At 37.9% G+C, this 9,498-nt stretch overlaps 2 long non-coding RNA genes across 2 annotated transcripts; one reads left to right on the top strand and one right to left on the bottom strand.

Annotated features, from left to right (window-relative positions):
• Positions 1-434: 434 nt before the first annotated feature.
• On the top strand, positions 435-2,872 carry LOC120566114. The gene is made up of 2 exons (XR_005640334.1): positions 435-998; positions 1,492-2,872. It is a non-coding gene; the product is annotated as an uncharacterized LOC120566114 (long non-coding RNA).
• Positions 2,873-5,255: 2,383 nt separating this feature from the next.
• On the bottom strand, positions 5,256-7,731 carry LOC120566113. Its single transcript, XR_005640333.1, has 2 exons — positions 7,322-7,731; positions 5,256-6,786 (listed from the first exon to the last, which is right to left on the bottom strand). It is a non-coding gene; the product is annotated as an uncharacterized LOC120566113 (long non-coding RNA).
• Between the last annotated feature and the right edge of the window lie 1,767 nt (positions 7,732-9,498).

The following is a 9,498-nucleotide window of genomic DNA, read 5'->3' as shown; positions in this document are numbered from 1 at the left end:
TCTGACATGGAAATTTCAACAATTACAAATATTAAATGTGTTTTTATTACTTCTACATTACAATTCTTGAGTTTACTTGAAGCTGCACTGAAGTTGACATTTCCCATTGCTTCTATTATAGAGAAAATTACTGAAATACAGAGATTTGGTTAAAGTGAGATACTGCAAAGGTTTTAATGTAATTAATTCACAGAGAAGGTACATAAGAGAAGTGCAATTAATCACTTGGGGAGCTTACAGAGGAAAACACCAGACAGTTTTTCCCAGCAGCTCCCCAAGAACAAAAAGAACACAGAGATTATATACTTGTTCTTGGAACAAGAAGTCAGATGCTCATTGGAAGGCAGCCAAATGAACACTCCTACAAACCAATGAAAAAATGTCATAACAATTTCAATAGCCAACGACAGCTCTTAAATGCTATGCGTCGTTTGCCTCTGTCGTTACCATGGTCGTTACTATGTGTCGTCTTCTCTCTCTTGCTTGTATTGTTGCTATGTGTCGTTGCTATGCGTCGTGTCACTCTGTCGTTGCTTTATGTTGTTTCACTCTGTCGTTAGCAAGAGCTAACGTTAGCTAGCAAGAGTTCCGGCAGGTGATGTCACGCAATCCCAGCATGCACCAGTCAATATCAAAACACTGCCATCGGAGCTGAGCCAGAGTTAGCTAGCTACGTTACTAGCTAGCTAGTTGCACCTATTGTAGATAGCTAGCTAGATAAATAGATCATTTTTATTGATCCCAAGGGGAAATAATTTGCTGCCTATTTAATAAACGCCTTGATTCAGCATGGTGGATAGCTGCTGTGCGCCGGGATGCCAGAACCATCTGAAAAAAAGATAATGGATAGCATCTTATGGGATTCCTAGCTAAAGATCCCGAGAGAAGAAATAAATGGATTGCTTCCATAAAACGTGCTAGAAGCAGACGGAACCAAACCGAGCCATGGGAGCCCACAAACAATGGATTTCGGTTATGCTGTGACCACTTTATATCAGGTAACGTAACAGAAATATCTTATGTAGCTAGCTAACGTTAGCTAGCAAAACAGACTAAAACGGTTTCTAACGGTTGAGGCTAGTAGGGATACAGCTAGCTAGCTACGTTCCTTTCCTTTCTATTACAAAAAGACAAGTTCTACCTATGCAGTATGGCATGGATTTTGTGTGGATTACAAAGGCTAACGTTGGCTAACCTAAAAGAAGCACTGTATTCATATTTAAATCCTAAAATCTCAGACTATACTGACTGATATTGCACTATTCCTTCCCTCTCTTTTGCATATTTTTTGTAAAATGGTAAATTCTATTGTATTTTTATACTGTACACGTAACAGTATTTTTTAAATATTTCTTACTGTCCTCTGTTTTTATTCTTTTATATGTTAAGTGAGTGTTGTAGCCTAGCCTACTTTAGAGCAAAGATTAACCAGAGTCAAATTCCTTGTTTGTTTACTCCAACCTGGCCAATAAAGCTGTACTTATGTTTTAGGGAAAAAGAGTGACAACCCTCTGTCACCTGACTACGTTCCTTCAATCTTCAATCATGTTCCATCCCCGGAGAAGAGAAAAAGAAGAATGAGGTTAGATGTAGTCAACAGAAGAGCAAACTTCAAAGAATAGAGAAAGCAGCAAAGCCATCAGCTGCAGCAGTAATGGATCTAACGGATTGTCCATCGGCGCAACAGCAAGCATCCTACTGCAGACCAGGTGAAGGAATCTAACATCAACAAAGAACATGAAAATGAAAATATTCTGCCTTTTCCCCATGAAAATGACGAAATGAATATAACTGCACTGAATGAGAATGGAATACATCCAAAAACTCTGCTGCCTGTCTCCGCAACCACACCCGTTCCCGTGATCACATCACTCCCGTCCTTCAGAGCCTCCACTGGCTCCCTGTTTCCCAACGCATCCAGTTTAAAGTCCTCCTCACCTACAAAGCCCTCCATAACCAGGCTCCTTCCTCACAGACCTGCTCCACCACCACAATCCCCCCGTAACCTCCGCTCCTCTGACACTAACCTCCTCTCCCCACCACTCAGGACAATGCACCGTACCTGGGGTGACAGAGCTTTCACCATTGCAGCCCCCTCCCTCTGGAACTCCCTACCCACACACATTCGGGACTGTACTGACCTGGACACATTGAGAACACTAATCAAAACACACCTCTTCAGATTAGCTTTCCACATACTATAGTCTTATATTTCTCAACTGATAGTTACTGGTTTTATTGTTTTTAATTGCTTTTAATATGCTTGTTTTATATGTTGGTTTTATTGCTTATCTTTTTTTAATATGCTATATGTGCTGGTTTTACTGGAGTCTACAAAACAATGATAAAAGGGTTAATATCCTCACTGGTTTACAAATATTCAATACTAATGACAGTGTTCATTTTGTAGCTCTCTATCTCAAATGTAAGTCCACCCTAACATTATTTCAGCAGTACATGCTGGCTTTAATTAAGATGAGAATTAATTTGTCTTTTGATTTTTTTGGGTTATTATTTTGGCGTTGATTTGACCACTGTTTCAAAGCTTTTCCAACACTGTATTGACGTAACGTATTGCAGATTGGTGCCAATGTGCAACGTGCTGTGTATGCTTATAGCGTAATACTGTGGACTGTTAGTGCAGTGTTGGTGAATGTAAGATGCCTAAGCCAAGAAGGATTCATTGTTCTAGGGCGATTAATGACAAATAAGTATTACAGTAGTTATTATTTAATAGCATTTCTTTTTTTATCATTTCACCCCTTGATTTCTTTTCTTCTGCTGTTACAGTTCCCCATCATTTCACCAAATGTACAACGTTTATCTATTTTTACTAAATAAAGATTGTGGGCCAACTCCTTTTGTAATCCTCTCACGACTAATTCTCTTTTTTGTGAATTGATCACTTTTGTGCAGCTATGACATATCCACTGTTTAGTGTTTCTTTTAATACCAAGGCAAGTTTGGTGAAAATACACTTGAAACTTTGAACTGAACAAAAACCTGACACACAGACCAACATGTTCCGTACTTCTGGCTCACTGCAGTAGCACCACTGTTGACCATGATTTTGAAATATTGCTGCTGGTTTTGGAGCAGAAAAATACTTGACAATTAGCTCTGGAATTATACATTTCTTTAAAAAATCTTCTCGCCGCAGTGGCATCAGGGCTTGCCAGTATTATCCTATCTAAAGCAATTACACCTTGCCACATTAATAAGAGCAATCCGAATATCAGGAAAGTTGGCTAAAAGTAATCTGGGTTGATTTGAATGGGCTACAGTATAGGCTAACTATAAAATACCAGTATTAATGATGAATCTATAGCGTAGTAGTTATTGAAATGTTTTCACAGAATACATTGAAATAATGGTCAACAATGTTCATCATAATGTCCATTGTAACAATAGCCCCCAAAAGTCTAAATTTGTTTGTCTCATAACCAGATCTCAATAAATACAGTTTGAGGATTGTTGCCTTAAGTAGTGTTTACTTAACTTCAAAGTTTACTGTACAACTGATGCCAATTTATTTTAAAAGTTACAGTATACAAAACCTGATTAGACAGTACATTTGTGACTAGATTTTATTCTATTAAAAAAAAATCTGGTCTTCATTTTGTAACATATAGTCATTGCAGTCATGGGCGGGGGGGAATCTGGGGTTGTTCTGTAAAGAATGACAGATATCAGCAGAGGATACATTACAGAGAGGCTTTTAATGAGTCACTGAAGGGAAAAAGACCATGCTAGGGAGTAAGGATCTCACACACAAAAATCTGCTTTGTAAAAATAACTTATTTTCCAGTCAGAGGCTTAATTTACTGACAGAACTGAAGCAGTCCCATGTTGGCCCCAAGGTGGCGCTCACACCAAAACAGATGTTCCCCACCCTTTGCTAAACTAACAAGAAATTGCCACTAACTAATAAAGTGACAGATGTGTATTGACCACAATCTAACACTCCAGCCCTACTTCACCTTTTAAGCTCTACAATGTTTTTGATCTGACAAGTCATTAAAACAGTCAACAAAACCTCAATGTAAAAACCCCCCATTCAGTACCATGCCTTAGTGCTGTTTCTTTTGGAAAACTCCATCAATATGTTAAGTAAAGAAAACTACTGCTCTCCCAAACTGCTACATGTGCTTACTTCTGTTTTTGGTTTCTTATAAGTCTTTACAGATGAGGTGTATTTCGATAAAGCCTATATATTTGGCATGCATTTTGGCATAATGTATTTGTTGGTAATGTGACATTTAAACACATCATCTAGATTTTACTAGCAGCTACCTTGGGAAGAACTTGTTGCATTGATGTTGCACCATTTAAACAAGAACAAGGCAGGAATCATGATAGCCATGATAACCAGTGCCATCCATCTTTACTTCACTTACAGAAGATTTGACACAAATACAAATCATCTCCCTGTTTGAAATATTTATTTTTCACTGAACATGATCCATACAACATAACTGCTTTAGTGTAACATGGGAAGTATTGATTTAGTTTATTTACCAGGACGAGTTTTTAAAATACAACCACAGCAGCACAAATATTTTGCTCTTGTACTGCAAGTGTTATAACTCGTGAGAAAAGATTAGCACCTTGTTTCAGAAAAATAAATGGTGCAAACCCAATTAGTCATATCAGCAAACATATTTTTGTTAAATTTCAGATTCAGTTTTCTTCTTACGTTAAGTAAAAAAACAGGTGCAAAACATAACTATAAAGATGACAAATCAATAAGTTTTTGATCACGTTGCTTGTATTCATCATCCAACTAAAGAAAAGTACTCTGGGTTATCATTAATACAGGTATTTTATATTTAGCCTATACTGTAGCCCATTCAAATCAACCCAGATTACTTTTAGCCAACTTTCCTGATATTCAGATTGCCCTTATTAATGTGGCAAGGTGTAATTGCTTTAGATAGGATAATACTGGCAAGCCCTGATGCCACTGCTGCGAGATTTTTTTAAGAAATGTATAATTCCAGAGCTAATTGTCAAGTATTTTTCTGCTCCAAAACCAGCAGCAATATTTCAAAATCATGGTCAACAGTGGTGCTACTGCAGTGAGCCAGAAGTACGGAACATGTTGGTCTGTGGGTCAGGTTTTTGTTCAGTTGAAAGTTTCAAGTGTATTTTCACCAAACTTGCCTTCGCATTAAAAGAATTCCTTAACAGTGGATATGTCGTAGCTGCACAAAAGTGATCAATTCACCAAAAAAAAAGAATTAGTCGTGACAGGATTAGAAAAGGAGTTGGCCCACAATCTTTATTTAGTAAAAATAGACAAGACAAGCGGGACAAGACTAAACATTGTACATTTGGTGACATGACAGGGAACCGTAACAGCAGAAGAAAATAAATCAAGGGGTGATATGATTAAAAAAAGGTTATTAAATAAATATAAACTACTGTAATACTTATTTGTTGTCATTATTGCCTAATAGTCATTATCGCCCTAGAACAATTAATCTTCCGTGGTTTAGGCATCTTATATTCACCAACACTGCACCAACAGTCCACAGTATTAGGCTATACGCATACACAGCAAGTTGCACTTCGGCACCAATCTGCAATACATTACGTCAACACAGTGTTTGAAAAGCTTTGAAACAGCGGTCAAATCAACGTCAAAATAATAAGCCAAAACATCAAAAGACAAATGAATTCTCATCTTAATTAAAGCCAGCATGTACTGCTGAAATAATGTTAGGGTGCACTTACATTTGAGATAGAGAGCTACAAAATGAACACTGTCATTAGTGGTGAATATGTTTGTAAACCAGTGAGGATATTGACCTTTTTATCATTATTTTGTAGACTCATCTAATAATAATAATAATAATAAATGTTATTTATATAGCATACAGTAAAACCAGCACATATAGCACATTAAAAAAGATAAGCAATAAAACAAGCATCTTAAAAGCAATTAAACAATAAAACCAGTAATTATCAGGTGAGAAATGTAAGACTATTGTATGTGGAAAGCTAATCTGAAGAGGTGTGTTTTGAATGTGTCCAGGTCAGTACAGACACGGATGTGTATGGGTATGGAGTTCCAGAGGGAGGTGGCTGCAATGGTGAAAGCTCTGTCCCACCAGGTAAGGTGCGTGGTCCTGAGTGGTGGGGAGAGGAGGTTAGTGTCAGAGGAGCAGAGGTTACGGGGGGGAGTGTGGTCGTGGAGCAGGTCTGTGAGGAAGGAGCCTGGTTATGGAGGGCTTTGTGGGTGAGGAGGACTAAACTGGATGCGTTGGGAAACAGGGAGCCAGTGGAGGCTCTGAAGGACGGGAGTGATGTGATCACGGGAATGGGTGTGGGTGAGGAGACGGGCAGCAGAGTTTTTGATGTATTCCATTCTCATTCAGTGCAGTTGTATTCATTTTCTCTTTTAACAACATATTCATTTATCAGAGCTTGGCATTCCAACTCAAGAGAATGAATGTGTTTCTTAAAAAAAAAAACTTTACTCTCTAATGGTGAAGTTGCTGGATCATCATTTTCATGGGGAAAAGGCAGAATATTTTCATTTTCAAGTTCTTTGTTTGTTAGATTCCTTCACCTGGTCTGCAGTAGGATGCTTGCTGTTGTCTTGAGGACAATCTGTTAGATTACTGCTGCAGCTGATGGCTTTGCTGCTTTCTCTATTCTTTGAAGTTTGTTCTTCTGTTGACTACATCTAACTCATTCTTCTTTTTCTCTTCTCCGGGGATGGAACATGATTGAAGATTGAAGGATTGTAGTCGGGTGACAGAGGGTTGTCACTCTTTTTCCCTAAAACATAAGTACATAGAAACAACATCAGAATCAGAATCAGCTTAATTGGCCAGGTTTGAGTAAACAAACAAGGAATTTGACTCTGGTTAATCTTTGCTCTAAAGTACAACACTCACTTAACATATAAAAGAATAAAAACAGAGGACAGTAAGAAATATTTAAAAAATACTGTTACGTGTATAACAATACAATAGAATTTACCATTTTACAAAAAATATACAAAAGAGAGGGAAGGAATAGTGCAATATCAGTCAGTATATTCTGAGATTTTAGGATTTAAATATGAATACAGTGCTTCGTTTAGGTTAGCCAACGTAATTAGCCTTTGTAATCCACACAAAATCCATGCCATACTGCATAGGTAGAACTTGTCTTTTTGTAATAACGAACGGTTGGGGCTAGAAAGGAAAGGAACGCAGCTAGCTAGCTAGCTAGCTGTATCCCTACTAGCCCCAACCGTTAGAAACCGTTTTAGCCTTTTTGCTAGCTAACGTTAGCTAGCTACATAAATAAGATATTTCTGTTACGTTACCTGATATAAAGTGGTCACAGCATAACCGAAATCCAGTTTGTGGGCTCCCATGGCTCGGTTTGGTTCCGTCTGCTTCTAGCAGGTTTTATGGAAGCAATCCATTTACTTCTTCTCTCGGGAGCTTTAGCTAGGCATCTCATAAAATGCTATCCATTATCTTTTTTTCCGATGGTTCTGGCATCCTGGCGCACAGCAGCTATCCACCATGCTGAATCAAGGCGTTTATTAAATAGGCAGCAAATTATTTCCCCTTGGGATCAATAAAAATGATCTATTTATCTAGCTAGCTATCTACAATAGGTGCAACTAGCTAGCTAGTAACGTAGCTAGCTAACTCTGGCTCAGCTCCGATGGCAGTGTTTTGATATTGACTGGTGCATGCTGGGATTGCGTGACATCACCTGCCGGAACTCTTGCTAGCTAACGTTAGCTAAGGACAGAGTGAAACAACATAAAGCAACGATAGAGTGACACGACGCATAGCAACGACACATAGCAACAATACAAGCAAGAGAGAGAAGACGACACCAAAGAACTTCTAATATATCCAAGGGGGTAAGCTTCGCTTCAGAACTCGAACCTCCCATGGGATCGCTTTGTTGCTACAAAGTACGGTGGCCGGGAAGTGCAATGCAACATTACAAAGAATGAAACACTTTTACATTTTGGAAAACAAATTTACATTTTGGAAAACAAAATAACATTTTGGAAAACAAATTTACATTTTGGAAAACAAAATAACATTTTAGAAAACAAATTTACATTTTGGAAAACAAAATAACATTTTAGAAAACAAATTTACATTTTAGAAAACAAATTTACATTTTGGAAAACAAATTTACATTTTGGAAAACAAAATAACATTTTAGAAAACAAATTTACATTTTGGAAAACAAAATAACATTTTAGAAAACAAATTTACATTTTGGAAAACAAAATAACATTTTCGAAAACAAATTTACATTTTAGAAAACAAATTTACATTTTGGAAAACAAAATAACATTTTAGAAAACAAATTTACATTTTCGAAAACAAATTAACAAGATGCAAAACACTTTTACCAGTCCCGAAACAAATTTACAAATGACAGATTCTTCACGGAAAGGGAATGTACCACATACCGGAAGTGATGAGGTTTTGTATACATGTCGCCATGACTTACGGCAGTTATGGATCGAATGCGTCAATAGAGCCGCCATCTTGGAACAGGGAGGCACTGCCTTATATACTGTCTATGGGCCGTCCTTAATGCATCAGCGTCAATGTAGGCAAAGGTCTAACGGAAATAAAATCACTATAAATCGTCAAAATCTCATGCGATGTTCTAGTTTTTTTAAACAAAAGACAAAGAGACTAATTAATGTGTTAATACAAAGAATATTTATTATAATCAGTTCACATATGTAGGTACAACGGAAACTTCACCCTTCTGAACTAAGAGGTTCTGCTTCAAAGTGAAGTTTAAACAGACTGAAATGTCCAGGCTCACTCCCCCACTAATGATTCATTTATTTCTGCATGTATTTATTTATTTACGAGACTTTGAAATTACGTGTTTGCGTAGTCCACAGTCCGAGTCCCGCCAGACTCCCTTTAGGAAACCTGTGATTTAAACTTCAGCAGGCTGTGACAGTCCGCTCCGTTTGAGTCCTGGATCTGATTCTCCCGGGCTTCCCTTCCCTCCAGCGGGCCCAGCAATACGGCCTGGGTCTCCAGCTGCGTGGTGTCGTTTTGGCTCCCAGGAATGGGCAGTGAGCTCCAGGTCCTGCAGCTGCAGACGGACTCAGCTGCCCCCTGCTGCAGCTTCGATCCGCCGCGGCTGTCGATACGTTCCCTGTTTTTCCAATGTTTCCGTCAGGTCCGCGTCATATAAAAACTCCAAACACCGACCACACGTAAAGTCACCATAAACTTCATTCACGCCATATACTCACTCACAACAACACAAATTGACTGCGCTCACCAACAACACCTCATCACTTCCGGTATGTGGTACATTCCCTTTCCGTGAAGAATCTGTCATTTGTAAATTTGTTTCGGGACTGGTAAAAGTGTTTTGCATCTTGTTAATTTGTTTTCTAAAATGTAAATTTGTTTTCTAAAATGTAAATTTGTTTTCTAAAATGTTTTTTGTTTTCTAAATTGTTTAAATTTGTTTTCTAAAATTGTTTTCGAA

The sequence above is a fragment of the Perca fluviatilis genome, chromosome 9 (assembly GCF_010015445.1).
Source record: "Perca fluviatilis chromosome 9, GENO_Pfluv_1.0, whole genome shotgun sequence".
NCBI classification, from domain to species: Eukaryota; Metazoa; Chordata; class Actinopteri; order Perciformes; family Percidae; genus Perca; species Perca fluviatilis.
Note: the sequence above shows the minus strand (reverse complement) of the source record. Positions and strands in the feature narration are given on the sequence as shown.